At 50.9% G+C, this 26,349-nt stretch overlaps 2 non-coding genes across 2 annotated transcripts; both read right to left on the bottom strand.

Annotated features, from left to right (window-relative positions):
- Positions 1-1,713: 1,713 nt before the first annotated feature.
- trnal-cag (transfer RNA leucine (anticodon CAG)) lies at positions 1,714-1,786 on the bottom strand. The gene has a single exon. It is a non-coding gene; the product is annotated as a tRNA-Leu (tRNA).
- Positions 1,787-15,351: 13,565 nt separating this feature from the next.
- trnal-cag (transfer RNA leucine (anticodon CAG)) lies at positions 15,352-15,424 on the bottom strand. Its single transcript has one exon. It is a non-coding gene; the product is annotated as a tRNA-Leu (tRNA).
- Between the last annotated feature and the right edge of the window lie 10,925 nt (positions 15,425-26,349).

The following is a 26,349-nucleotide window of genomic DNA, read 5'->3' as shown; positions in this document are numbered from 1 at the left end:
CTCGGCGTCTTTCACCATATCCATGGCTTCCAGTCCTGCCCTTGCTCGCCTGCTATTTGCTCAGTAACGTCGATTGGAGCAAAGCATTGAAAGTGTTCAGTGAGCAGGCCAACCTGAAGCAGGAGATTTCTGCTGGTCGTGGAATAGCGAGGAGGCAAGTGATAAGGGGCTAGTCAGATGCAAACTGGGAGCTAATGCCAGACGTGAATGGGGAATTAGCTCAAATGGTAGAGCGCTTGCTTTGCATGTGAGAGGTAGCGGGATCAATGCCCGCATTCTCCACTTTTCTTTTGGCTCGGGTAATTGTTCAGACGCAAGAGTTGTGTCAGGTGTGGTGTGAGCCCATCTGCTTCTGAAGGTCACCGCAGGTTGAGGGACATCAAATCCTTTGGTGTGCTGTCTCAGCAAAACTTTCCGATTTTTGCATGAATGCAGCTGAAATGAAAGAAGGAAAAACTTCTATGCAAGTATCAACGCCTTCTCTAAGGATCGAACTCAGGACCTTCAGATTATGAGACTGACACGCTGCCTACTGCACTAAGAAGACACTTGCCAGCTTAGTAACTGGAGAATGTGACCAACTATGTTCGCTTCCGTGGCATCCAAAGCCAGAATGCAAAGATTGCAAAAATGCTCGAGCCAGGTAGGAGCCGAACCTGCAATCTTCTAATCCGTAGTCAGACGCGGTATCCATTGCGCCGCCGGCCCAGGCTGTGAAAAATAGCTGCGACATCAGGAAGTACACAAGACGGGCAGCATTGAAAGGCATGCGGCAGAGAATCACCAAAGATAGGCACCTCTGCCGCTTCCCTTCGATTGACAGGTGGGGAGCGGAGCAGTGCAGTCGAAAACAAAGCAAAGCAAAGTCGTCCTTAGGTGGTTGGTTGCACTCCGTCTTGAAGCAGTGCGCATTCTTTTGAAGTAAGTATGTGCGTGGTAAGTGGCAATTCGCTAAAGGCAGAGCTCATAATATGACGAGCAGTTTGCAGCTGAACATGTTGCAGCTGAGGCACAGGACAGTGCCTTCGCCGTTTTGCTTGAACACTTGCATGTGTGTGTCAGCAGGGAGTGCCTTTGAGCAGCAATGCATGTAAAGAGCCAGCACTTTCTTTCAGGCAAAGCCTCAGGCAATAGAAGTCATCTGTCCATCAGTCAGAAAGGGCTTTCGCCTGCTCCCTCACGCTCGTGGCGGCTGCGACGTTGCGCTCAAGTCGCTTCCCTTGCGCAGGCTCGAGCTCTTCTCGGCGTCTTTCACCATATCCATGGCTTCCAGTCCTGCCCTTGCTCGCCTGCTATTGCTCAGTAACGTCGATTGGAGCAAAGCATTGAAAGTGTTCAGTGAGCAGGCCAACCTGAAGCAGGAGATTTCTGCTGGTCGTGGAATAGCGAGGAGGCAAGTGATAAGGGGCTAGTCAGATGCAAACTGGGAGCTAATACCAGACATGAATGGGGAATTAGCTCAAATGGTAGAGCGCTCGCTTTGCATGTGAGAGGTAGCGGGATCAATGCCCGCATTCTCCACTTTTCTTTTGGCTCGGGTAATTGTTCAGACGCAAGAGTTGTGTCAGGTGTGGTGTGAGCCCATCTGCTTCTGAAGGTCACCGCAGGCTGAGGGACATCAAATCCTTTGGTGTGCTGTCGCAGCAAAACTTTCCGATTTTTGCATGAATGCAGCTGAAATGAAAGAAGGAAAAACTTCTATGCAAGTATCAATGCCTTCTCTAAGGATCGAACTCAGGACCTTCAGATTCTGAGACTGACACGCTGCCTACTGCGCTAAGAAGACACTTGCCAGCTTAGTAACTGGAGAATGTGACCAACTATGTTCGCTTCCGTGGCATCCAAAGCCAGAATGCAAAGATTGCAAAAATGCTCGAGCCAGGTAGGAGCCGAACCTGCAATCTTCTAATCCGTAGTCAGACGCGTTATCCATTGCGCCGCCGGCCCAGGCTGTGAAAAATAGCTGCGACATCAGGAAGTACACAGGACGGGCAGCATTGAAAGGCACGCGGCAGAGAATCACCAAAGATAGGCACCTCTGCCGCTTCCCTTCGATTGACAGGTGGGGAGCGGAGCAGTGCAGTCGAAAACAAAGCAAAGCAAAGTCGTCCTTAGGTGGTTGGTTGCACTCCGTCTTGAAGCAGTGCGCATTCTTTTGAAGTAAGTATGTGCGTGGTAAGTGGCAATTCGCTAAAGGCAGAGCTCATAATATGACGAGCAGTTTTCAGCTGAACATGTTGCAGCTGAGGCACAGGACAGTGCCTTCGCCGTTTTGCTTGAACACTTGCATGTGTGTGTCAGCAGGGAGTGCCTTTGAGCAGCAATGCATGTAAAGAGCCAGCACTTTCTTTCAGGCAAAGCCTCAGGCAATAGAAGTCATCTGTCCATCAGTCAGAAAGGGCTTTCGCCTGCTCCCTCTCGCTCGTGGCGGCTGCGACGTTGCGCTCAAGTCGCTTCCCTTGCGCAGGCTCGAGCTCTTCTCGGCGTCTTTCACCATATCCATGGCTTCCAGTCCTGCCCTTGCTCGCCTGCTATTGCTCAGTAACGTCGATTGGAGCAAAGCATTGAAAGTGTTCAGTGAGCAGGCCAACCTGAAGCAGGAGATTTCTGCTGGTCGTGGAATAGCGAGGAGGCAAGTGATAAGGGGCTAGTCAGATGCAAACTGGGAGCTAATGCCAGACGTGAATGGGGAATTAGCTCAAATGGTAGAGCGCTCGCTTTGCATGTGAGAGGTAGCGGGATCAATGCCCGCATTCTCCACTTTTCTTTTGGCTCGGGTAATTGTTCAGACGCAAGAGTTGTGTCAGGTGTGGTGTGAGCCCATCTGCTTCTGAAGGTCACCGCAGGTTGAGGGACATCAAATCCTTTGGTGTGCTGTCTCAGCAAAACTTTCCGATTTTTGCATGAATGCAGCTGAAATGAAAGAAGGAAAAACTTCTATGCAAGTATCAACGCCTTCTCTAAGGATCGAACTCAGGACCTTCAGATTATGAGACTGACACGCTGCCTACTGCACTAAGAAGACACTTGCCAGCTTAGTAACTGGAGAATGTGACCAACTATGTTCGCTTCCGTGGCATCCAAAGCCAGAATGCAAAGATTGCAAAAATGCTCGAGCCAGGTAGGAGCCGAACCTGCAATCTTCTAATCCGTAGTCAGACGCGGTATCCATTGCGCCGCCGGCCCAGGCTGTGAAAAATAGCTGCGACATCAGGAAGTACACAAGACGGGCAGCATTGAAAGGCATGCGGCAGAGAATCACCAAAGATAGGCACCTCTGCCGCTTCCCTTCGATTGACAGGTGGGGAGCGGAGCAGTGCAGTCGAAAACAAAGCAAAGCAAAGTCGTCCTTAGGTGGTTGGTTGCACTCCGTCTTGAAGCAGTGCGCATTCTTTTGAAGTAAGTATGTGCGTGGTAAGTGGCAATTCGCTAAAGGCAGAGCTCATAATATGACGAGCAGTTTTCAGCTGAACATGTTGCAGCTGAGGCACAGGACAGTGCCTTCGCCGTTTTGCTTGAACACTTGCATGTGTGTGTCAGCAGGGAGTGCCTTTGAGCAGCAATGCATGTAAAGAGCCAGCACTTTCTTTCAGGCAAAGCCTCAGGCAATAGAAGTCATCTGTCCATCAGTCAGAAAGGGCTTTCGCCTGCTCCCTCTCGCTCGTGGCGGCTGCGACGTTGCGCTCAAGTCGCTTCCCTTGCGCAGGCTCGAGCTCTTCTCGGCGTCTTTCACCATATCCATGGCTTCCAGTCCTGCCCTTGCTCGCCTGCTATTTGCTCAGTAACGTCGATTGGAGCAAAGCATTGAAAGTGTTCAGTGAGCAGGCCAACCTGAAGCAGGAGATTTCTGCTGGTCGTGGAATAGCGAGGAGGCAAGTGATAAGGGGCTAGTCAGATGCAAACTGGGAGCTAATGCCAGACGTGAATGGGGAATTAGCTCAAATGGTAGAGCGCTCGCTTTGCATGTGAGAGGTAGCGGGATCAATGCCCGCATTCTCCACTTTTCTTTTGGCTCGGGTAATTGTTCAGACGCAAGAGTTGTGTCAGGTGTGGTGTGAGCCCATCTGCTTCTGAAGGTCACCGCAGGCTGAGGGACATCAAATCCTTTGGTGTGCTGTCGCAGCAAAACTTTCCGATTTTTGCATGAATGCAGCTGAAATGAAAGAAGGAAAAACTTCTATGCAAGTATCAACGCCTTCTCTAAGGATCAAACTCAGGACCTTCAGATTATGAGACTGACACGCTGCCTACTGCGCTAAGAAGACACTTGTCAGCTGAGTAACTGGAGAATGTGACCAACTATGTTCGCTTCCGTGGCATCCAAAGCCAGAATGCAAAGATTGCAAAAATGCTCGAGCCAGGTAGGAGCCGAACCTGCAATCTTCTAATCCGTAGTCAGACGCGTTATCCATTGCGCCGCCGGCCCAGGCTGTGAAAAATAGCTGCGACATCAGGAAGTACACAGGACGGGCAGCATTGAAAGGCATGCGGCAGAGAATCACCAAAGATAGGCACCTCTGCCGCTTCCCTTCGATTGACAGGTGGGGAGCGGAGCAGTGCAGTCGAAAACAAAGCAAAGCAAAGTCGTCCTTAGGTGGTTGGTTGCACTCCGTCTTGAAGCAGTGCGCATTCTTTTGAAGTAAGTATGTGCGTGGTAAGTGGCAATTCGCTAAAGGCAGAGCTCATAATATGACGAGCAGTTTGCAGCTGAACATGTTGCAGCTGAGGCACAGGACAGTGCCTTCGCCGTTTTGCTTGAACACTTGCATGTGTGTGTCAGCAGGGAGTGCCTTTGAGCAGCAATGCATGTAAAGAGCCAGCACTTTCTTTCAGGCAAAGCCTCAGGCAATAGAAGTCATCTGTCCATCAGTCAGAAAGGGCTCTCGCCTGCTCCCTCTCGCTCGTGGCGGCTGCGACGTTGCGCTCAAGTCGCTTCCCTTGCGCAGGCTCGAGCTCTTCTCGGCGTCTTTCACCATATCCATGGCTTCCAGTCCTGCCCTTGCTCGCCTGCTATTTGCTCAGTAACGTCGATTGGAGCAAAGCATTGAAAGTGTTCAGTGAGCAGGCCAACCTGAAGCAGGAGATTTCTGCTGGTCGTGGAATAGCGAGGAGGCAAGTGATAAGGGGCTAGTCAGATGCAAACTGGGAGCTAATGCCAGACGTGAATGGGGAATTAGCTCAAATGGTAGAGCGCTTGCTTTGCATGTGAGAGGTAGCGGGATCAATGCCCGCATTCTCCACTTTTCTTTTGGCTCGGGTAATTGTTCAGACGCAAGAGTTGTGTCAGGTGTGGTGTGAGCCCATCTGCTTCTGAAGGTCACCGCAGGTTGAGGGACATCAAATCCTTTGGTGTGCTGTCTCAGCAAAACTTTCCGATTTTTGCATGAATGCAGCTGAAATGAAAGAAGGAAAAACTTCTATGCAAGTATCAACGCCTTCTCTAAGGATCGAACTCAGGACCTTCAGATTATGAGACTGACACGCTGCCTACTGCACTAAGAAGACACTTGCCAGCTTAGTAACTGGAGAATGTGACCAACTATGTTCGCTTCCGTGGCATCCAAAGCCAGAATGCAAAGATTGCAAAAATGCTCGAGCCAGGTAGGAGCCGAACCTGCAATCTTCTAATCCGTAGTCAGACGCGTTATCCATTGCGCCGCCGGCCCAGGCTGTGAAAAATAGCTGCGACATCAGGAAGTACACAGGACGGGCAGCATTGAAAGGCATGCGGCAGAGAATCACCAAAGATAGGCACCTCTGCCGCTTCCCTTCGATTGACAGGTGGGGAGCGGAGCAGTGCAGTCGAAAACAAAGCAAAGCAAAGTCGTCCTTAGGTGGTTGGTTGCACTCCGTCTTGAAGCAGTGCGCATTCTTTTGAAGTAAGTATGTGCGTGGTAAGTGGCAATTCGCTAAAGGCAGAGCTCATAATATGACGAGCAGTTTGCAGCTGAACATGTTGCAGCTGAGGCACAGGACAGTGCCTTCGCCGTTTTGCTTGAACACTTGCATGTGTGTGTCAGCAGGGAGTGCCTTTGAGCAGCAATGCATGTAAAGAGCCAGCACTTTCTTTCAGGCAAAGCCTCAGGCAATAGAAGTCATCTGTCCATCAGTCAGAAAGGGCTCTCGCCTGCTCCCTCTCGCTCGTGGCGGCTGCGACGTTGCGCTCAAGTCGCTTCCCTTGCGCAGGCTCGAGCTCTTCTCGGCGTCTTTCACCATATCCATGGCTTCCAGTCCTGCCCTTGCTCGCCTGCTATTTGCTCAGTAACGTCGATTGGAGCAAAGCATTGAAAGTGTTCAGTGAGCAGGCCAACCTGAAGCAGGAGATTTCTGCTGGTCGTGGAATAGCGAGGAGGCAAGTGATAAGGGGCTAGTCAGATGCAAACTGGGAGCTAATGCCAGACGTGAATGGGGAATTAGCTCAAATGGTAGAGCGCTTGCTTTGCATGTGAGAGGTAGCGGGATCAATGCCCGCATTCTCCACTTTTCTTTTGGCTCGGGTAATTGTTCAGACGCAAGAGTTGTGTCAGGTGTGGTGTGAGCCCATCTGCTTCTGAAGGTCACCGCAGGTTGAGGGACATCAAATCCTTTGGTGTGCTGTCTCAGCAAAACTTTCCGATTTTTGCATGAATGCAGCTGAAATGAAAGAAGGAAAAACTTCTATGCAAGTATCAACGCCTTCTCTAAGGATCGAACTCAGGACCTTCAGATTATGAGACTGACACGCTGCCTACTGCACTAAGAAGACACTTGCCAGCTTAGTAACTGGAGAATGTGACCAACTATGTTCGCTTCCGTGGCATCCAAAGCCAGAATGCAAAGATTGCAAAAATGCTCGAGCCAGGTAGGAGCCGAACCTGCAATCTTCTAATCCGTAGTCAGACGCGGTATCCATTGCGCCGCCGGCCCAGGCTGTGAAAAATAGCTGCGACATCAGGAAGTACACAAGACGGGCAGCATTGAAAGGCATGCGGCAGAGAATCACCAAAGATAGGCACCTCTGCCGCTTCCCTTCGATTGACAGGTGGGGAGCGGAGCAGTGCAGTCGAAAACAAAGCAAAGCAAAGTCGTCCTTAGGTGGTTGGTTGCACTCCGTCTTGAAGCAGTGCGCATTCTTTTGAAGTAAGTATGTGCGTGGTAAGTGGCAATTCGCTAAAGGCAGAGCTCATAATATGACGAGCAGTTTGCAGCTGAACATGTTGCAGCTGAGGCACAGGACAGTGCCTTCGCCGTTTTGCTTGAACACTTGCATGTGTGTGTCAGCAGGGAGTGCCTTTGAGCAGCAATGCATGTAAAGAGCCAGCACTTTCTTTCAGGCAAAGCCTCAGGCAATAGAAGTCATCTGTCCATCAGTCAGAAAGGGCTTTCGCCTGCTCCCTCTCGCTCGTGGCGGCTGCGACGTTGCGCTCAAGTCGCTTCCCTTGCGCAGGCTCGAGCTCTTCTCGGCGTCTTTCACCATATCCATGGCTTCCAGTCCTGCCCTTGCTCGCCTGCTATTTGCTCAGTAACGTCGATTGGAGCAAAGCATTGAAAGTGTTCAGTGAGCAGGCCAACCTGAAGCAGGAGATTTCTGCTGGTCGTGGAATAGCGAGGAGGCAAGTGATAAGGGGCTAGTCAGATGCAAACTGGGAGCTAATGCCAGACGTGAATGGGGAATTAGCTCAAATGGTAGAGCGCTCGCTTTGCATGTGAGAGGTAGCGGGATCAATGCCCGCATTCTCCACTTTTCTTTTGGCTCGGGTAATTGTTCAGACGCAAGAGTTGTGTCAGGTGTGGTGTGAGCCCATCTGCTTCTGAAGGTCACCGCAGGCTGAGGGACATCAAATCCTTTGGTGTGCTGTCGCAGCAAAACTTTCCGATTTTTGCATGAATGCAGCTGAAATGAAAGAAGGAAAAACTTCTATGCAAGTATCAACGCCTTCTCTAAGGATCAAACTCAGGACCTTCAGATTATGAGACTGACACGCTGCCTACTGCGCTAAGAAGACACTTGTCAGCTGAGTAACTGGAGAATGTGACCAACTATGTTCGCTTCCGTGGCATCCAAAGCCAGAATGCAAAGATTGCAAAAATGCTCGAGCCAGGTAGGAGCCGAACCTGCAATCTTCTAATCCGTAGTCAGACGCGTTATCCATTGCGCCGCCGGCCCAGGCTGTGAAAAATAGCTGCGACATCAGGAAGTACACAGGACGGGCAGCATTGAAAGGCACGCGGCAGAGAATCACCAAAGATAGGCACCTCTGCCGCTTCCCTTCGATTGACAGGTGGGGAGCGGAGCAGTGCAGTCGAAAACAAAGCAAAGCAAAGTCGTCCTTAGGTGGCTGGTTGCACTCCGTCTTGAAGCAGTGCGCATTCTTTTGAAGTAAGTATGTGCGTGGTAAGTGGCAATTCGCTAAAGGCAGAGCTCATAATATGACGAGCAGTTTGCAGCTGAACATGTTGCAGCTGAGGCACAGGACAGTGCCTTCGCCGTTTTGCTTGAACACTTGCATGTGTGTGTCAGCAGGGAGTGCCTTTGAGCAGCAATGCATGTAAAGAGCCAGCACTTTCTTTCAGGCAAAGCCTCAGGCAATAGAAGTCATCTGTCCATCAGTCAGAAAGGGCTCTCGCCTGCTCCCTCTCGCTCGTGGCGGCTGCGACGTTGCGCTCAAGTCGCTTCCCTTGCGCAGGCTCGAGCTCTTCTCGGCGTCTTTCACCATATCCATGGCTTCCAGTCCTGCCCTTGCTCGCCTGCTATTTGCTCAGTAACGTCGATTGGAGCAAAGCATTGAAAGTGTTCAGTGAGCAGGCCAACCTGAAGCAGGAGATTTCTGCTGGTCGTGGAATAGCGAGGAGGCAAGTGATAAGGGGCTAGTCAGATGCAAACTGGGAGCTAATGCCAGACGTGAATGGGGAATTAGCTCAAATGGTAGAGCGCTCGCTTTGCATGTGAGAGGTAGCGGGATCAATGCCCGCATTCTCCACTTTTCTTTTGGCTCGGGTAATTGTTCAGACGCAAGAGTTGTGTCAGGTGTGGTGTGAGCCCATCTGCTTCTGAAGGTCACCGCAGGCTGAGGGACATCAAATCCTTTGGTGTGCTGTCGCAGCAAAACTTTCCGATTTTTGCATGAATGCAGCTGAAATGAAAGAAGGAAAAACTTCTATGCAAGTATCAACGCCTTCTCTAAGGATCAAACTCAGGACCTTCAGATTATGAGACTGACACGCTGCCTACTGCGCTAAGAAGACACTTGTCAGCTGAGTAACTGGAGAATGTGACCAACTATGTTCGCTTCCGTGGCATCCAAAGCCAGAATGCAAAGATTGCAAAAATGCTCGAGCCAGGTAGGAGCCGAACCTGCAATCTTCTAATCCGTAGTCAGACGCGTTATCCATTGCGCCGCCGGCCCAGGCTGTGAAAAATAGCTGCGACATCAGGAAGTACACAGGACGGGCAGCATTGAAAGGCATGCGGCAGAGAATCACCAAAGATAGGCACCTCTGCCGCTTCCCTTCGATTGACAGGTGGGGAGCGGAGCAGTGCAGTCGAAAACAAAGCAAAGCAAAGTCGTCCTTAGGTGGTTGGTTGCACTCCGTCTTGAAGCAGTGCGCATTCTTTTGAAGTAAGTATGTGCGTGGTAAGTGGCAATTCGCTAAAGGCAGAGCTCATAATATGACGAGCAGTTTTCAGCTGAACATGTTGCAGCTGAGGCACAGGACAGTGCCTTCGCCGTTTTGCTTGAACACTTGCATGTGTGTGTCAGCAGGGAGTGCCTTTGAGCAGCAATGCATGTAAAGAGCCAGCACTTTCTTTCAGGCAAAGCCTCAGGCAATAGAAGTCATCTGTCCATCAGTCAGAAAGGGCTCTCGCCTGCTCCCTCTCGCTCGTGGCGGCTGCGACGTTGCGCTCAAGTCGCTTCCCTTGCGCAGGCTCGAGCTCTTCTCGGCGTCTTTCACCATATCCATGGCTTCCAGTCCTGCCCTTGCTCGCCTGCTATTTGCTCAGTAACGTCGATTGGAGCAAAGCATTGAAAGTGTTCAGTGAGCAGGCCAACCTGAAGCAGGAGATTTCTGCTGGTCGTGGAATAGCGAGGAGGCAAGTGATAAGGGGCTAGTCAGATGCAAACTGGGAGCTAATGCCAGACGTGAATGGGGAATTAGCTCAAATGGTAGAGCGCTCGCTTTGCATGTGAGAGGTAGCGGGATCAATGCCCGCATTCTCCACTTTTCTTTTGGCTCGGGTAATTGTTCAGACGCAAGAGTTGTGTCAGGTGTGGTGTGAGCCCATCTGCTTCTGAAGGTCACCGCAGGCTGAGGGACATCAAATCCTTTGGTGTGCTGTCGCAGCAAAACTTTCCGATTTTTGCATGAATGCAGCTGAAATGAAAGAAGGAAAAACTTCTATGCAAGTATCAACGCCTTCTCTAAGGATCAAACTCAGGACCTTCAGATTATGAGACTGACACGCTGCCTACTGCGCTAAGAAGACACTTGTCAGCTGAGTAACTGGAGAATGTGACCAACTATGTTCGCTTCCGTGGCATCCAAAGCCAGAATGCAAAGATTGCAAAAATGCTCGAGCCAGGTAGGAGCCGAACCTGCAATCTTCTAATCCGTAGTCAGACGCGTTATCCATTGCGCCGCCGGCCCAGGCTGTGAAAAATAGCTGCGACATCAGGAAGTACACAGGACGGGCAGCATTGAAAGGCATGCGGCAGAGAATCACCAAAGATAGGCACCTCTGCCGCTTCCCTTCGATTGACAGGTGGGGAGCGGAGCAGTGCAGTCGAAAACAAAGCAAAGCAAAGTCGTCCTTAGGTGGTTGGTTGCACTCCGTCTTGAAGCAGTGCGCATTCTTTTGAAGTAAGTATGTGCGTGGTAAGTGGCAATTCGCTAAAGGCAGAGCTCATAATATGACGAGCAGTTTTCAGCTGAACATGTTGCAGCTGAGGCACAGGACAGTGCCTTCGCCGTTTTGCTTGAACACTTGCATGTGTGTGTCAGCAGGGAGTGCCTTTGAGCAGCAATGCATGTAAAGAGCCAGCACTTTCTTTCAGGCAAAGCCTCAGGCAATAGAAGTCATCTGTCCATCAGTCAGAAAGGGCTCTCGCCTGCTCCCTCTCGCTCGTGGCGGCTGCGACGTTGCGCTCAAGTCGCTTCCCTTGCGCAGGCTCGAGCTCTTCTCGGCGTCTTTCACCATATCCATGGCTTCCAGTCCTGCCCTTGCTCGCCTGCTATTTGCTCAGTAACGTCGATTGGAGCAAAGCATTGAAAGTGTTCAGTGAGCAGGCCAACCTGAAGCAGGAGATTTCTGCTGGTCGTGGAATAGCGAGGAGGCAAGTGATAAGGGGCTAGTCAGATGCAAACTGGGAGCTAATGCCAGACGTGAATGGGGAATTAGCTCAAATGGTAGAGCGCTCGCTTTGCATGTGAGAGGTAGCGGGATCAATGCCCGCATTCTCCACTTTTCTTTTGGCTCGGGTAATTGTTCAGACGCAAGAGTTGTGTCAGGTGTGGTGTGAGCCCATCTGCTTCTGAAGGTCACCGCAGGCTGAGGGACATCAAATCCTTTGGTGTGCTGTCGCAGCAAAACTTTCCGATTTTTGCATGAATGCAGCTGAAATGAAAGAAGGAAAAACTTCTATGCAAGTATCAACGCCTTCTCTAAGGATCAAACTCAGGACCTTCAGATTATGAGACTGACACGCTGCCTACTGCGCTAAGAAGACACTTGTCAGCTGAGTAACTGGAGAATGTGACCAACTATGTTCGCTTCCGTGGCATCCAAAGCCAGAATGCAAAGATTGCAAAAATGCTCGAGCCAGGTAGGAGCCGAACCTGCAATCTTCTAATCCGTAGTCAGACGCGTTATCCATTGCGCCGCCGGCCCAGGCTGTGAAAAATAGCTGCGACATCAGGAAGTACACAGGACGGGCAGCATTGAAAGGCATGCGGCAGAGAATCACCAAAGATAGGCACCTCTGCCGCTTCCCTTCGATTGACAGGTGGGGAGCGGAGCAGTGCAGTCGAAAACAAAGCAAAGCAAAGTCGTCCTTAGGTGGTTGGTTGCACTCCGTCTTGAAGCAGTGCGCATTCTTTTGAAGTAAGTATGTGCGTGGTAAGTGGCAATTCGCTAAAGGCAGAGCTCATAATATGACGAGCAGTTTTCAGCTGAACATGTTGCAGCTGAGGCACAGGACAGTGCCTTCGCCGTTTTGCTTGAACACTTGCATGTGTGTGTCAGCAGGGAGTGCCTTTGAGCAGCAATGCATGTAAAGAGCCAGCACTTTCTTTCAGGCAAAGCCTCAGGCAATAGAAGTCATCTGTCCATCAGTCAGAAAGGGCTCTCGCCTGCTCCCTCTCGCTCGTGGCGGCTGCGACGTTGCGCTCAAGTCGCTTCCCTTGCGCAGGCTCGAGCTCTTCTCGGCGTCTTTCACCATATCCATGGCTTCCAGTCCTGCCCTTGCTCGCCTGCTATTTGCTCAGTAACGTCGATTGGAGCAAAGCATTGAAAGTGTTCAGTGAGCAGGCCAACCTGAAGCAGGAGATTTCTGCTGGTCGTGGAATAGCGAGGAGGCAAGTGATAAGGGGCTAGTCAGATGCAAACTGGGAGCTAATGCCAGACGTGAATGGGGAATTAGCTCAAATGGTAGAGCGCTCGCTTTGCATGTGAGAGGTAGCGGGATCAATGCCCGCATTCTCCACTTTTCTTTTGGCTCGGGTAATTGTTCAGACGCAAGAGTTGTGTCAGGTGTGGTGTGAGCCCATCTGCTTCTGAAGGTCACCGCAGGCTGAGGGACATCAAATCCTTTGGTGTGCTGTCGCAGCAAAACTTTCCGATTTTTGCATGAATGCAGCTGAAATGAAAGAAGGAAAAACTTCTATGCAAGTATCAACGCCTTCTCTAAGGATCAAACTCAGGACCTTCAGATTATGAGACTGACACGCTGCCTACTGCGCTAAGAAGACACTTGTCAGCTGAGTAACTGGAGAATGTGACCAACTATGTTCGCTTCCGTGGCATCCAAAGCCAGAATGCAAAGATTGCAAAAATGCTCGAGCCAGGTAGGAGCCGAACCTGCAATCTTCTAATCCGTAGTCAGACGCGTTATCCATTGCGCCGCCGGCCCAGGCTGTGAAAAATAGCTGCGACATCAGGAAGTACACAGGACGGGCAGCATTGAAAGGCATGCGGCAGAGAATCACCAAAGATAGGCACCTCTGCCGCTTCCCTTCGATTGACAGGTGGGGAGCGGAGCAGTGCAGTCGAAAACAAAGCAAAGCAAAGTCGTCCTTAGGTGGTTGGTTGCACTCCGTCTTGAAGCAGTGCGCATTCTTTTGAAGTAAGTATGTGCGTGGTAAGTGGCAATTCGCTAAAGGCAGAGCTCATAATATGACGAGCAGTTTTCAGCTGAACATGTTGCAGCTGAGGCACAGGACAGTGCCTTCGCCGTTTTGCTTGAACACTTGCATGTGTGTGTCAGCAGGGAGTGCCTTTGAGCAGCAATGCATGTAAAGAGCCAGCACTTTCTTTCAGGCAAAGCCTCAGGCAATAGAAGTCATCTGTCCATCAGTCAGAAAGGGCTTTCGCCTGCTCCCTCTCGCTCGTGGCGGCTGCGACGTTGCGCTCAAGTCGCTTCCCTTGCGCAGGCTCGAGCTCTTCTCGGCGTCTTTCACCATATCCATGGCTTCCAGTCCTGCCCTTGCTCGCCTGCTATTTGCTCAGTAACGTCGATTGGAGCAAAGCATTGAAAGTGTTCAGTGAGCAGGCCAACCTGAAGCAGGAGATTTCTGCTGGTCGTGGAATAGCGAGGAGGCAAGTGATAAGGGGCTAGTCAGATGCAAACTGGGAGCTAATGCCAGACGTGAATGGGGAATTAGCTCAAATGGTAGAGCGCTCGCTTTGCATGTGAGAGGTAGCGGGATCAATGCCCGCATTCTCCACTTTTCTTTTGGCTCGGGTAATTGTTCAGACGCAAGAGTTGTGTCAGGTGTGGTGTGAGCCCATCTGCTTCTGAAGGTCACCGCAGGCTGAGGGACATCAAATCCTTTGGTGTGCTGTCGCAGCAAAACTTTCCGATTTTTGCATGAATGCAGCTGAAATGAAAGAAGGAAAAACTTCTATGCAAGTATCAACGCCTTCTCTAAGGATCAAACTCAGGACCTTCAGATTATGAGACTGACACGCTGCCTACTGCGCTAAGAAGACACTTGTCAGCTGAGTAACTGGAGAATGTGACCAACTATGTTCGCTTCCGTGGCATCCAAAGCCAGAATGCAAAGATTGCAAAAATGCTCGAGCCAGGTAGGAGCCGAACCTGCAATCTTCTAATCCGTAGTCAGACGCGTTATCCATTGCGCCGCCGGCCCAGGCTGTGAAAAATAGCTGCGACATCAGGAAGTACACAGGACGGGCAGCATTGAAAGGCATGCGGCAGAGAATCACCAAAGATAGGCACCTCTGCCGCTTCCCTTCGATTGACAGGTGGGGAGCGGAGCAGTGCAGTCGAAAACAAAGCAAAGCAAAGTCGTCCTTAGGTGGTTGGTTGCACTCCGTCTTGAAGCAGTGCGCATTCTTTTGAAGTAAGTATGTGCGTGGTAAGTGGCAATTCGCTAAAGGCAGAGCTCATAATATGACGAGCAGTTTGCAGCTGAACATGTTGCAGCTGAGGCACAGGACAGTGCCTTCGCCGTTTTGCTTGAACACTTGCATGTGTGTGTCAGCAGGGAGTGCCTTTGAGCAGCAATGCATGTAAAGAGCCAGCACTTTCTTTCAGGCAAAGCCTCAGGCAATAGAAGTCATCTGTCCATCAGTCAGAAAGGGCTCTCGCCTGCTCCCTCTCGCTCGTGGCGGCTGCGACGTTGCGCTCAAGTCGCTTCCCTTGCGCAGGCTCGAGCTCTTCTCGGCGTCTTTCACCATATCCATGGCTTCCAGTCCTGCCCTTGCTCGCCTGCTATTGCTCAGTAACGTCGATTGGAGCAAAGCATTGAAAGTGTTCAGTGAGCAGGCCAACCTGAAGCAGGAGATTTCTGCTGGTCGTGGAATAGCGAGGAGGCAAGTGATAAGGGGCTAGTCAGATGCAAACTGGGAGCTAATACCAGACATGAATGGGGAATTAGCTCAAATGGTAGAGCGCTCGCTTTGCATGTGAGAGGTAGCGGGATCAATGCCCGCATTCTCCACTTTTCTTTTGGCTCGGGTAATTGTTCAGACGCAAGAGTTGTGTCAGGTGTGGTGTGAGCCCATCTGCTTCTGAAGGTCACCGCAGGCTGAGGGACATCAAATCCTTTGGTGTGCTGTCGCAGCAAAACTTTCCGATTTTTGCATGAATGCAGCTGAAATGAAAGAAGGAAAAACTTCTATGCAAGTATCAATGCCTTCTCTAAGGATCGAACTCAGGACCTTCAGATTCTGAGACTGACACGCTGCCTACTGCGCTAAGAAGACACTTGCCAGCTTAGTAACTGGAGAATGTGACCAACTATGTTCGCTTCCGTGGCATCCAAAGCCAGAATGCAAAGATTGCAAAAATGCTCGAGCCAGGTAGGAGCCGAACCTGCAATCTTCTAATCCGTAGTCAGACGCGTTATCCATTGCACCGCCGGCCCAGGCTGTGAAAAATAGCTGCGACATCAGGAAGTACACAGGACGGGCAGCATTGAAAGGCACGCGGCAGAGAATCACCAAAGATAGGCACCTCTGCCGCTTCCCTTCGATTGACAGGTGGGGAGCGGAGCAGTGCAGTCGAAAACAAAGCAAAGCAAAGTCGTCCTTAGGTGGTTGGTTGCACTCCGTCTTGAAGCAGTGCGCATTCTTTTGAAGTAAGTATGTGCGTGGTAAGTGGCAATTCGCTAAAGGCAGAGCTCATAATATGACGAGCAGTTTTCAGCTGAACATGTTGCAGCTGAGGCACAGGACAGTGCCTTCGCCGTTTTGCTTGAACACTTGCATGTGTGTGTCAGCAGGGAGTGCCTTTGAGCAGCAATGCATGTAAAGAGCCAGCACTTTCTTTCAGGCAAAGCCTCAGGCAATAGAAGTCATCTGTCCATCAGTCAGAAAGGGCTCTCGCCTGCTCCCTCTCGCTCGTGGCGGCTGCGACGTTGCGCTCAAGTCGCTTCCCTTGCGCAGGCTCGAGCTCTTCTCGGCGTCTTTCACCATATCCATGGCTTCCAGTCCTGCCCTTGCTCGCCTGCTATTTGCTCAGTAACGTCGATTGGAGCAAAGCATTGAAAGTGTTCAGTGAGCAGGCCAACCTGAAGCAGGAGATTTCTGCTGGTCGTGGAATAGCGAGGAGGCAAGTGATAAGGGGCTAGTCAGATGCAAACTGGGAGCTAATGCCAGACGTGAATGGGGAATTAGCTCAAATGGTAGAGCGCTCGCTTTGCATGTGAGAGGTAGCGGGATCAATGCCCGCATTCTCCACTTTTCTTTTGGCTCGGGTAATTGTTCAGACGCAAGAGTTGTGTCAGGTGTGGTGTGAGCCCATCTGCTTCTGAAGGTCACCGCAGGCTGAGGGACATCAAATCCTTTGGTGTGCTGTCGCAGCAAAACTTTCCGATTTTTGCATGAATGCAGCTGAAATGAAAGAAGGAAAAACTTCTATGCAAGTATCAACGCCTTCTCTAAGGATCAAACTCAGGACCTTCAGATTATGAGACTGACACGCTGCCTACTGCGCTAAGAAGACACTTGTCAGCTGAGTAACTGGAGAATGTGACCAACTATGTTCGCTTCCGTGGCATCCAAAGCCAGAATGCAAAGATTGCAAAAATGCTCGAGCCAGGTAGGAGCCGAACCTGCAATCTTCTAATCCGTAGTCAGACGCGTTATCCATTGCGCCGCCGGCCCAGGCTGTGAAAAATAGCTGCGACATCAGGAAGTACACAGGACGGGCAGCATTGAAAGGCATGCGGCAGAGAATCACCAAAGATAGGCACCTCTGCCGCTTCCCTTCGATTGACAGGTGGGGAGCGGAGCAGTGCAGTCGAAAACAAAGCAAAGCAAAGTCGTCCTTAGGTGGCTGGTTGCACTCCGTCTTGAAGCAGTGCGCATTCTTTTGAAGTAAGTATGTGCGTGGTAAGTGGCAATTCGCTAAAGGCAGAGCTCATAATATGACGAGCAGTTTGCAGCTGAACATGTTGCAGCTGAGGCACAGGACAGTGCCTTCGCCGTTTTGCTTGAACACTTGCATGTGTGTGTCAGCAGGGAGTGCCTTTGAGCAGCAATGCATGTAAAGAGCCAGCACTTTCTTTCAGGCAAAGCCTCAGGCAATAGAAGTCATCTGTCCATCAGTCAGAAAGGGCTCTCGCCTGCTCCCTCTCGCTCGTGGCGGCTGCGACGTTGCGCTCAAGTCGCTTCCCTTGCGCAGGCTCGAGCTCTTCTCGGCGTCTTTCACCATATCCATGGCTTCCAGTCCTGCCCTTGCTCGCCTGCTATTTGCTCAGTAACGTCGATTGGAGCAAAGCATTGAAAGTGTTCAGTGAGCAGGCCAACCTGAAGCAGGAGATTTCTGCTGGTCGTGGAATAGCGAGGAGGCAAGTGATAAGGGGCTAGTCAGATGCAAACTGGGAGCTAATGCCAGACGTGAATGGGGAATTAGCTCAAATGGTAGAGCGCTCGCTTTGCATGTGAGAGGTAGCGGGATCAATGCCCGCATTCTCCACTTTTCTTTTGGCTCGGGTAATTGTTCAGACGCAAGAGTTGTGTCAGGTGTGGTGTGAGCCCATCTGCTTCTGAAGGTCACCGCAGGCTGAGGGACATCAAATCCTTTGGTGTGCTGTCGCAGCAAAACTTTCCGATTTTTGCATGAATGCAGCTGAAATGAAAGAAGGAAAAACTTCTATGCAAGTATCAACGCCTTCTCTAAGGATCAAACTCAGGACCTTCAGATTATGAGACTGACACGCTGCCTACTGCGCTAAGAAGACACTTGTCAGCTGAGTAACTGGAGAATGTGACCAACTATGTTCGCTTCCGTGGCATCCAAAGCCAGAATGCAAAGATTGCAAAAATGCTCGAGCCAGGTAGGAGCCGAACCTGCAATCTTCTAATCCGTAGTCAGACGCGTTATCCATTGCGCCGCCGGCCCAGGCTGTGAAAAATAGCTGCGACATCAGGAAGTACACAGGACGGGCAGCATTGAAAGGCATGCGGCAGAGAATCACCAAAGATAGGCACCTCTGCCGCTTCCCTTCGATTGACAGGTGGGGAGCGGAGCAGTGCAGTCGAAAACAAAGCAAAGCAAAGTCGTCCTTAGGTGGCTGGTTGCACTCCGTCTTGAAGCAGTGCGCATTCTTTTGAAGTAAGTATGTGCGTGGTAAGTGGCAATTCGCTAAAGGCAGAGCTCATAATATGACGAGCAGTTTGCAGCTGAACATGTTGCAGCTGAGGCACAGGACAGTGCCTTCGCCGTTTTGCTTGAACACTTGCATGTGTGTGTCAGCAGGGAGTGCCTTTGAGCAGCAATGCATGTAAAGAGCCAGCACTTTCTTTCAGGCAAAGCCTCAGGCAATAGAAGTCATCTGTCCATCAGTCAGAAAGGGCTCTCGCCTGCTCCCTCTCGCTCGTGGCGGCTGCGACGTTGCGCTCAAGTCGCTTCCCTTGCGCAGGCTCGAGCTCTTCTCGGCGTCTTTCACCATATCCATGGCTTCCAGTCCTGCCCTTGCTCGCCTGCTATTTGCTCAGTAACGTCGATTGGAGCAAAGCATTGAAAGTGTTCAGTGAGCAGGCCAACCTGAAGCAGGAGATTTCTGCTGGTCGTGGAATAGCGAGGAGGCAAGTGATAAGGGGCTAGTCAGATGCAAACTGGGAGCTAATGCCAGACGTGAATGGGGAATTAGCTCAAATGGTAGAGCGCTCGCTTTGCATGTGAGAGGTAGCGGGATCAATGCCCGCATTCTCCACTTTTCTTTTGGCTCGGGTAATTGTTCAGACGCAAGAGTTGTGTCAGGTGTGGTGTGAGCCCATCTGCTTCTGAAGGTCACCGCAGGCTGAGGGACATCAAATCCTTTGGTGTGCTGTCGCAGCAAAACTTTCCGATTTTTGCATGAATGCAGCTGAAATGAAAGAAGGAAAAACTTCTATGCAAGTATCAACGCCTTCTCTAAGGATCAAACTCAGGACCTTCAGATTCTGAGACTGACACGCTGCCTTCTGCGCTAAGAAGACACTTGCCAGCTGAGTAACTGGAGAATGTGACCAACTGTGTTCGCTTCCGTGGCATCCAAAGCCAGAATGCAAAGATTGCAAAAATGCTCGAGCCAGGTAGGAGCCGAACCTGCAATCTTCTAATCCGTAGTCAGACGCGTTATCCATTGCGCCGCCGGCCCAGGCTGTGAAAAATAGCTGCGACATCAGGAAGTACACAGGACGGGCAGCATTGAAAGGCATGCGGCAGAGAATCACCAAAGATAGGCACCTCTGCCGCTTCCCTTCGATTGACAGGTGGGGAGCGGAGCAGTGCAGTCGAAAACAAAGCAAAGCAAAGTCGTCCTTAGGTGGTTGGTTGCACTCCGTCTTGAAGCAGTGCGCATTCTTTTGAAGTAAGTATGTGCGTGGTAAGTGGCAATTCGCTAAAGGCAGAGCTCATAATATGACGAGCAGTTTGCAGCTGAACATGTTGCAGCTGAGGCACAGGACAGTGCCTTTGCCGTTTTGCTTGAACACTTGCATGTGTGTGTCAGCAGGGAGTGCCTTTGAGCAGCAATGCATGTAAAGAGCCAGCACTTTCTTTCAGGCAAAGCCTCAGGCAATAGAAGTCATCTGTCCATCAGTCAGAAAGGGCTTTCGCCTGCTCCCTCTCGCTCGTGGCGGCTGCGACGTTGCGCTCAAGTCGCTTCCCTTGCGCAGGCTCGAGCTCTTCTCGGCGTCTTTCACCATATCCATGGCTTCCAGTCCTGCCCTTGCTCGCCTGCTATTGCTCAGTAACGTCGATTGGAGCAAAGCATTGAAAGTGTTCAGTGAGCAGGCCAACCTGAAGCAGGAGATTTCTGCTGGTCGTGGAATAGCGAGGAGGCAAGTGATAAGGGGCTAGTCAGATGCAAACTGGGAGCTAATGCCAGACGTGAATGGGGAATTAGCTCAAATGGTAGAGCGCTCGCTTTGCATGTGAGAGGTAGCGGGATCAATGCCCGCATTCTCCACTTTTCTTTTGGCTCGGGTAATTGTTCAGACGCAAGAGTTGTGTCAGGTGTGGTGTGAGCCCATCTGCTTCTGAAGGTCACCGCAGGTTGAGGGACATCAAATCCTTTGGTGTGCTGTCTCAGCAAAACTTTCCGATTTTTGCATGAATGCAGCTGAAATGAAAGAAGGAAAAACTTCTATGCAAGTATCAACGCCTTCTCTAAGGATCGAACTCAGGACCTTCAGATTATGAGACTGACACGCTGCCTACTGCACTAAGAAGACACTTGTCAGCTGAGTAACTGGAGAATGTGACCAACTATGTTCGCTTCCGTGGCATCCAAAGCCAGAATGCAAAGATTGCAAAAATGCTCGAGCCAGGTAGGAGCCGAACCTGCAATCTTCTAATCCGTAGTCAGACGCGGTATCCATTGCGCCGCCGGCCCAGGCTGTGAAAAATAGCTGCGACATCAGGAAGTACACAAGACGGGCAGCATTGAAAGGCATGCGGCAGAGAATCACCAAAGATAGGCACCTCTGCCGCTTCCCTTCGATTGACAGGTGGGGAGCGGAGCAGTGCAGTCGAAAACAAAGCAAAGCAAAGTCGTCCTTAGGTGGTTGGTTGCACTCCGTCTTGAAGCAGTGCGCATTCTTTTGAAGTAAGTATGTGCGTGGTAAGTGGCAATTCGCTAAAGGCAGAGCTCATAATATGACGAGCAGTTTGCAGCTGAACATGTTGCAGCTGAGGCACAGGACAGTGCCTTCGCCGTTTTGCTTGAACACTTGCATGTGTGTGTCAGCAGGGAGTGCCTTTGAGCAGCAATGCATGTAAAGAGCCAGCACTTTCTTTCAGGCAAAGCCTCAGGCAATAGAAGTCATCTGTCCATCAGTCAGAAAGGGCTCTCGCCTGCTCCCTCACGCTCGTGGCGGCTGCGACGTTGCGCTCAAGTCGCTTCCCTTGCGCAGGCTCGAGCTCTTCTCGGCGTCTTTCACCATATCCATGGCTTCCAGTCCTGCCCTTGCTCGCCTGCTATTTGCTCAGTAACGTCGATTGGAGCAAAGCATTGAAAGTGTTCAGTGAGCAGGCCAACCTGAAGCAGGAGATTTCTGCTGGTCGTGGAATCGCGAGGAGGCAAGTGATAAGGGGCTAGTCAGATGCAAACTGGGAGCTAATGCCAGACGTGAATGGCGAATTAGCTCAAATGGTAGAGCGCTCGCTTTGCATGTGAGAGGTAGCGGGATCAATGCCCGCATTCTCCACTTTTCTTTTGGCTCGGGTAATTGTTCAGACGCAAGAGTTGTGTCAGGTGTGGTGTGAGCCCATCTGCTTCTGAAGGTCACCGCAGGCTGAGGGACATCAAATCCTTTGGTGTGCTGTCGCAGCAAAACTTTCCGATTTTTGCATGAATGCAGCTGAAATGAAAGAAGGAAAAACTTCTATGCAAGTATCAATGCCTTCTCTAAGGATCAAACTCAGGACCTTCAGATTATGAGACTGACACGCTGCCTACTGCGCTAAGAAGACACTTGTCAGCTGAGTAACTGGAGAATGTGACCAACTATGTTCGCTTCCGTGGCATCCAAAGCCAGAATGCAAAGATTGCAAAAATGCTCGAGCCAGGTAGGAGCCGAACCTGCAATCTTCTAATCCGTAGTCAGACGCGTTATCCATTGCGCCGCCGGCCCAGGCTGTGAAAAATAGCTGCGACATCAGGAAGTACACAGGACGGGCAGCATTGAAAGGCATGCGGCAGAGAATCACCAAAGATAGGCACCTCTGCCGCTTCCCTTCGATTGACAGGTGGGGAGCGGAGCAGTGCAGTCGAAAACAAAGCAAAGCAAAGTCGTCCTTAGGTGGTTGGTTGCACTCCGTCTTGAAGCAGTGCGCATTCTTTTGAAGTAAGTATGTGCGTGGTAAGTGGCAATTCGCTAAAGGCAGAGCTCATAATATGACGAGCAGTTTGCAGCTGAACATGTTGCAGCTGAGGCACAGGACAGTGCCTTTGCCGTTTTGCTTGAACACTTGCATGTGTGTGTCAGCAGGGAGTGCCTTTGAGCAGCAATGCATGTAAAGAGCCAGCACTTTCTTTCAGGCAAAGCCTCAGGCAATAGAAGTCATCTGTCCATCAGTCAGAAAGGGCTTTCGCCTGCTCCCTCTCGCTCGTGGCGGCTGCGACGTTGCGCTCAAGTCGCTTCCCTTGCGCAGGCTCGAGCTCTTCTCGGCGTCTTTCACCATATCCATGGCTTCCAGTCCTGCCCTTGCTCGCCTGCTATTGCTCAGTAACGTCGATTGGAGCAAAGCATTGAAAGTGTTCAGTGAGCAGGCCAACCTGAAGCAGGAGATTTCTGCTGGTCGTGGAATAGCGAGGAGGCAAGTGATAAGGGGCTAGTCAGATGCAAACTGGGAGCTAATGCCAGACGTGAATGGGGAATTAGCTCAAATGGTAGAGCGCTCGCTTTGCATGTGAGAGGTAGCGGGATCAATGCCCGCATTCTCCACTTTTCTTTTGGCTCGGGTAATTGTTCAGACGCAAGAGTTGTGTCAGGTGTGGTGTGAGCCCATCTGCTTCTGAAGGTCACCGCAGGTTGAGGGACATCAAATCCTTTGGTGTGCTGTCTCAGCAAAACTTTCCGATTTTTGCATGAATGCAGCTGAAATGAAAGAAGGAAAAACTTCTATGCAAGTATCAACGCCTTCTCTAAGGATCGAACTCAGGACCTTCAGATTATGAGACTGACACGCTGCCTACTGCACTAAGAAGACACTTGTCAGCTGAGTAACTGGAGAATGTGACCAACTATGTTCGCTTCCGTGGCATCCAAAGCCAGAATGCAAAGATTGCAAAAATGCTCGAGCCAGGTAGGAGCCGAACCTGCAATCTTCTAATCCGTAGTCAGACGCGTTATCCATTGCACCGCCGGCCCAGGCTGTGAAAAATAGCTGCGACATCAGGAAGTACACAGGACGGGCAGCATTGAAAGGCATGCGGCAGAGAATCACCAAAGATAAGCACCTCTGCCGCTTCCCTTCGATTGACAGGTGGGGAGCGGAGCAGTGCAGTCGAAAACAAAGCAAAGCAAAGTCGTCCTTAGGTGGTTGGTTGCACTCCGTCTTGAAGCAGTGCGCATTCTTTTGAAGTAAGTATGTGCGTGGTAAGTGGCAATTCGCTAAAGGCAGAGCTCATAATATGACGAGCAGTTTGCAGCTGAACATGTTGCAGCTGAGGCACAGGACAGTGCCTTTGCCGTTTTGCTTGAACACTTGCATGTGTGTGTCAGCAGGGAGTGCCTTTGAGCAGCAATGCATGTAAAGAGCCAGCACTTTCTTTCAGGCAAAGCCTCAGGCAATAGAAGTCATCTGTCCATCAGTCAGAAAGGGCTTTCGCCTGCTCCCTCTCGCTCGTGGCGGCTGCGACGTTGCGCTCAAGTCGCTTCCCTTGCGCAGGCTCGAGCTCTTCTCGGCGTCTTTCACCATATCCATGGCTTCCAGTCCTGCCCTTGCTCGCCTGCTATTGCTCAGTAACGTCGATTGGAGCAAAGCATTGAAAGTGTTCAGTGAGCAGGCCAACCTGAAGCAGGAGATTTCTGCTGGTCGTGGAATAGCGAGGAGGCAAGTGATAAGGGGCTAGTCAGATGCAAACTGGGAGCTAATGCCAGACGTGAATGGGGAATTAGCTCAAATGGTAGAGCGCTCGCTTTGCATGTGAGAGGTAGCGGGATCAATGCCCGCATTCTCCACTTTTCTTTTGGCTCGGGTAATTGTTCAGACGCAAGAGTTGTGTCAGGTGTGGTGTGAGCCCATCTGCTTCTGAAGGTCACCGCAGGTTGAGGGACATCAAATCCTTTGGTGTGCTGTCTCAGCAAAACTTTCCGATTTTTGCATGAATGCAGCTGAAATGAAAGAAGGAAAAACTTCTATGCAAGTATCAACGCCTTCTCTAAGGATCGAACTCAGGACCTTCAGATTATGAGACTGACACGCTGCCTACTGCACTAAGAAGACACTTGTCAGCTGAGTAACTGGAGAATGTGACCAACTATGTTCGCTTCCGTGGCATCCAAAGCCAGAATGCAAAGATTGCAAAAATGCTCGAGCCAGGTAGGAGCCGAACCTGCAATCTTCTAATCCGTAGTCAGACGCGGTATCCATTGCGCCGCCGGCCCAGGCTGTGAAAAATAGCTGCGACATCAGGAAGTACACAAGACGGGCAGCATTGAAAGGCATGCGGCAGAGAATCACCAAAGATAGGCACCTCTGCCGCTTCCCTTCGATTGACAGGTGGGGAGCGGAGCAGTGCAGTCGAAAACAAAGCAAAGCAAAGTCGTCCTTAGGTGGTTGGTTGCACTCCGTCTTGAAGCAGTGCGCATTCTTTTGAAGTAAGTATGTGCGTGGTAAGTGGCAATTCGCTAAAGGCAGAGCTCATAATATGACGAGCAGTTTGCAGCTGAACATGTTGCAGCTGAGGCACAGGACAGTGCCTTTGCCGTTTTGCTTGAACACTTGCATGTGTGTGTCAGCAGGGAGTGCCTTTGAGCAGCAATGCATGTAAAGAGCCAGCACTTTCTTTCAGGCAAAGCCTCAGGCAATAGAAGTCATCTGTCCATCAGTCAGAAAGGGCTTTCGCCTGCTCCCTCACGCTCGTGGCGGCTGCGACGTTGCGCTCAAGTCGCTTCCCTTGCGCAGGCTCGAGCTCTTCTCGGCGTCTTTCACCATATCCATGGCTTCCAGTCCTGCCCTTGCTCGCCTGCTATTGCTCAGTAACGTCGATTGGAGCAAAGCATTGAAAGTGTTCAGTGAGCAGGCCAACCTGAAGCAGGAGATTTCTGCTGGTCGTGGAATAGCGAGGAGGCAAGTGATAAGGGGCTAGTCAGATGCAAACTGGGAGCTAATGCCAGACGTGAATGGGGAATTAGCTCAAATGGTAGAGCGCTCGCTTTGCATGTGAGAGGTAGCGGGATCAATGCCCGCATTCTCCACTTTTCTTTTGGCTCGGGTAATTGTTCAGACGCAAGAGTTGTGTCAGGTGTGGTGTGAGCCCATCTGCTTCTGAAGGTCACCGCAGGTTGAGGGACATCAAATCCTTTGGTGTGCTGTCTCAGCAAAACTTTCCGATTTTTGCATGAATGCAGCTGAAATGAAAGAAGGAAAAACTTCTATGCAAGTATCAACGCCTTCTCTAAGGATCGAACTCAGGACCTTCAGATTATGAGACTGACACGCTGCCTACTGCACTAAGAAGACACTTGCCAGCTTAGTAACTGGAGAATGTGACCAACTATGTTCGCTTCCGTGGCATCCAAAGCCAGAATGCAAAGATTGCAAAAATGCTCGAGCCAGGTAGGAGCCGAACCTGCAATCTTCTAATCCGTAGTCAGACGCGTTATCCATTGCACCGCCGGCCCAGGCTGTGAAAAATAGCTGCGACATCAGGAAGTACACAGGACGGGCAGCATTGAAAGGCACGCGGCAGAGAATCACCAAAGATAGGCACCTCTGCCGCTTCCCTTCGATTGACAGGTGGGGAGCGGAGCAGTGCAGTCGAAAACAAAGCAAAGCAAAGTCGTCCTTAGGTGGTTGGTTGCACTCCGTCTTGAAGCAGTGCGCATTCTTTTGAAGTAAGTATGTGCGTGGTAAGTGGCAATTCGCTAAAGGCAGAGCTCATAATATGACGAGCAGTTTTCAGCTGAACATGTTGCAGCTGAGGCACAGGACAGTGCCTTCGCCGTTTTGCTTGAACACTTGCATGTGTGTGTCAGCAGGGAGTGCCTTTGAGCAGCAATGCATGTAAAGAGCCAGCACTTTCTTTCAGGCAAAGCCTCAGGCAATAGAAGTCATCTGTCCATCAGTCAGAAAGGGCTCTCGCCTGCTCCCTCACGCTCGTGGCGGCTGCGACGTTGCGCTCAAGTCGCTTCCCTTGCGCAGGCTCGAGCTCTTCTCGGCGTCTTTCACCATATCCATGGCTTCCAGTCCTGCCCTTGCTCGCCTGCTATTTGCTCAGTAACGTCGATTGGAGCAAAGCATTGAAAGTGTTCAGTGAGCAGGCCAACCTGAAGCAGGAGATTTCTGCTGGTCGTGGAATCGCGAGGAGGCAAGTGATAAGGGGCTAGTCAGATGCAAACTGGGAGCTAATGCCAGACGTGAATGGCGAATTAGCTCAAATGGTAGAGCGCTCGCTTTGCATGTGAGAGGTAGCGGGATCAATGCCCGCATTCTCCACTTTTCTTTTGGCTCGGGTAATTGTTCAGACGCA

The sequence above is a fragment of the Pristiophorus japonicus genome, chromosome 1, assembly GCF_044704955.1.
Source record: "Pristiophorus japonicus isolate sPriJap1 chromosome 1, sPriJap1.hap1, whole genome shotgun sequence".
In the NCBI taxonomy this organism is placed as follows: domain Eukaryota; kingdom Metazoa; phylum Chordata; class Chondrichthyes; family Pristiophoridae; genus Pristiophorus; species Pristiophorus japonicus.
Note: the sequence above shows the minus strand (reverse complement) of the source record. Positions and strands in the feature narration are given on the sequence as shown.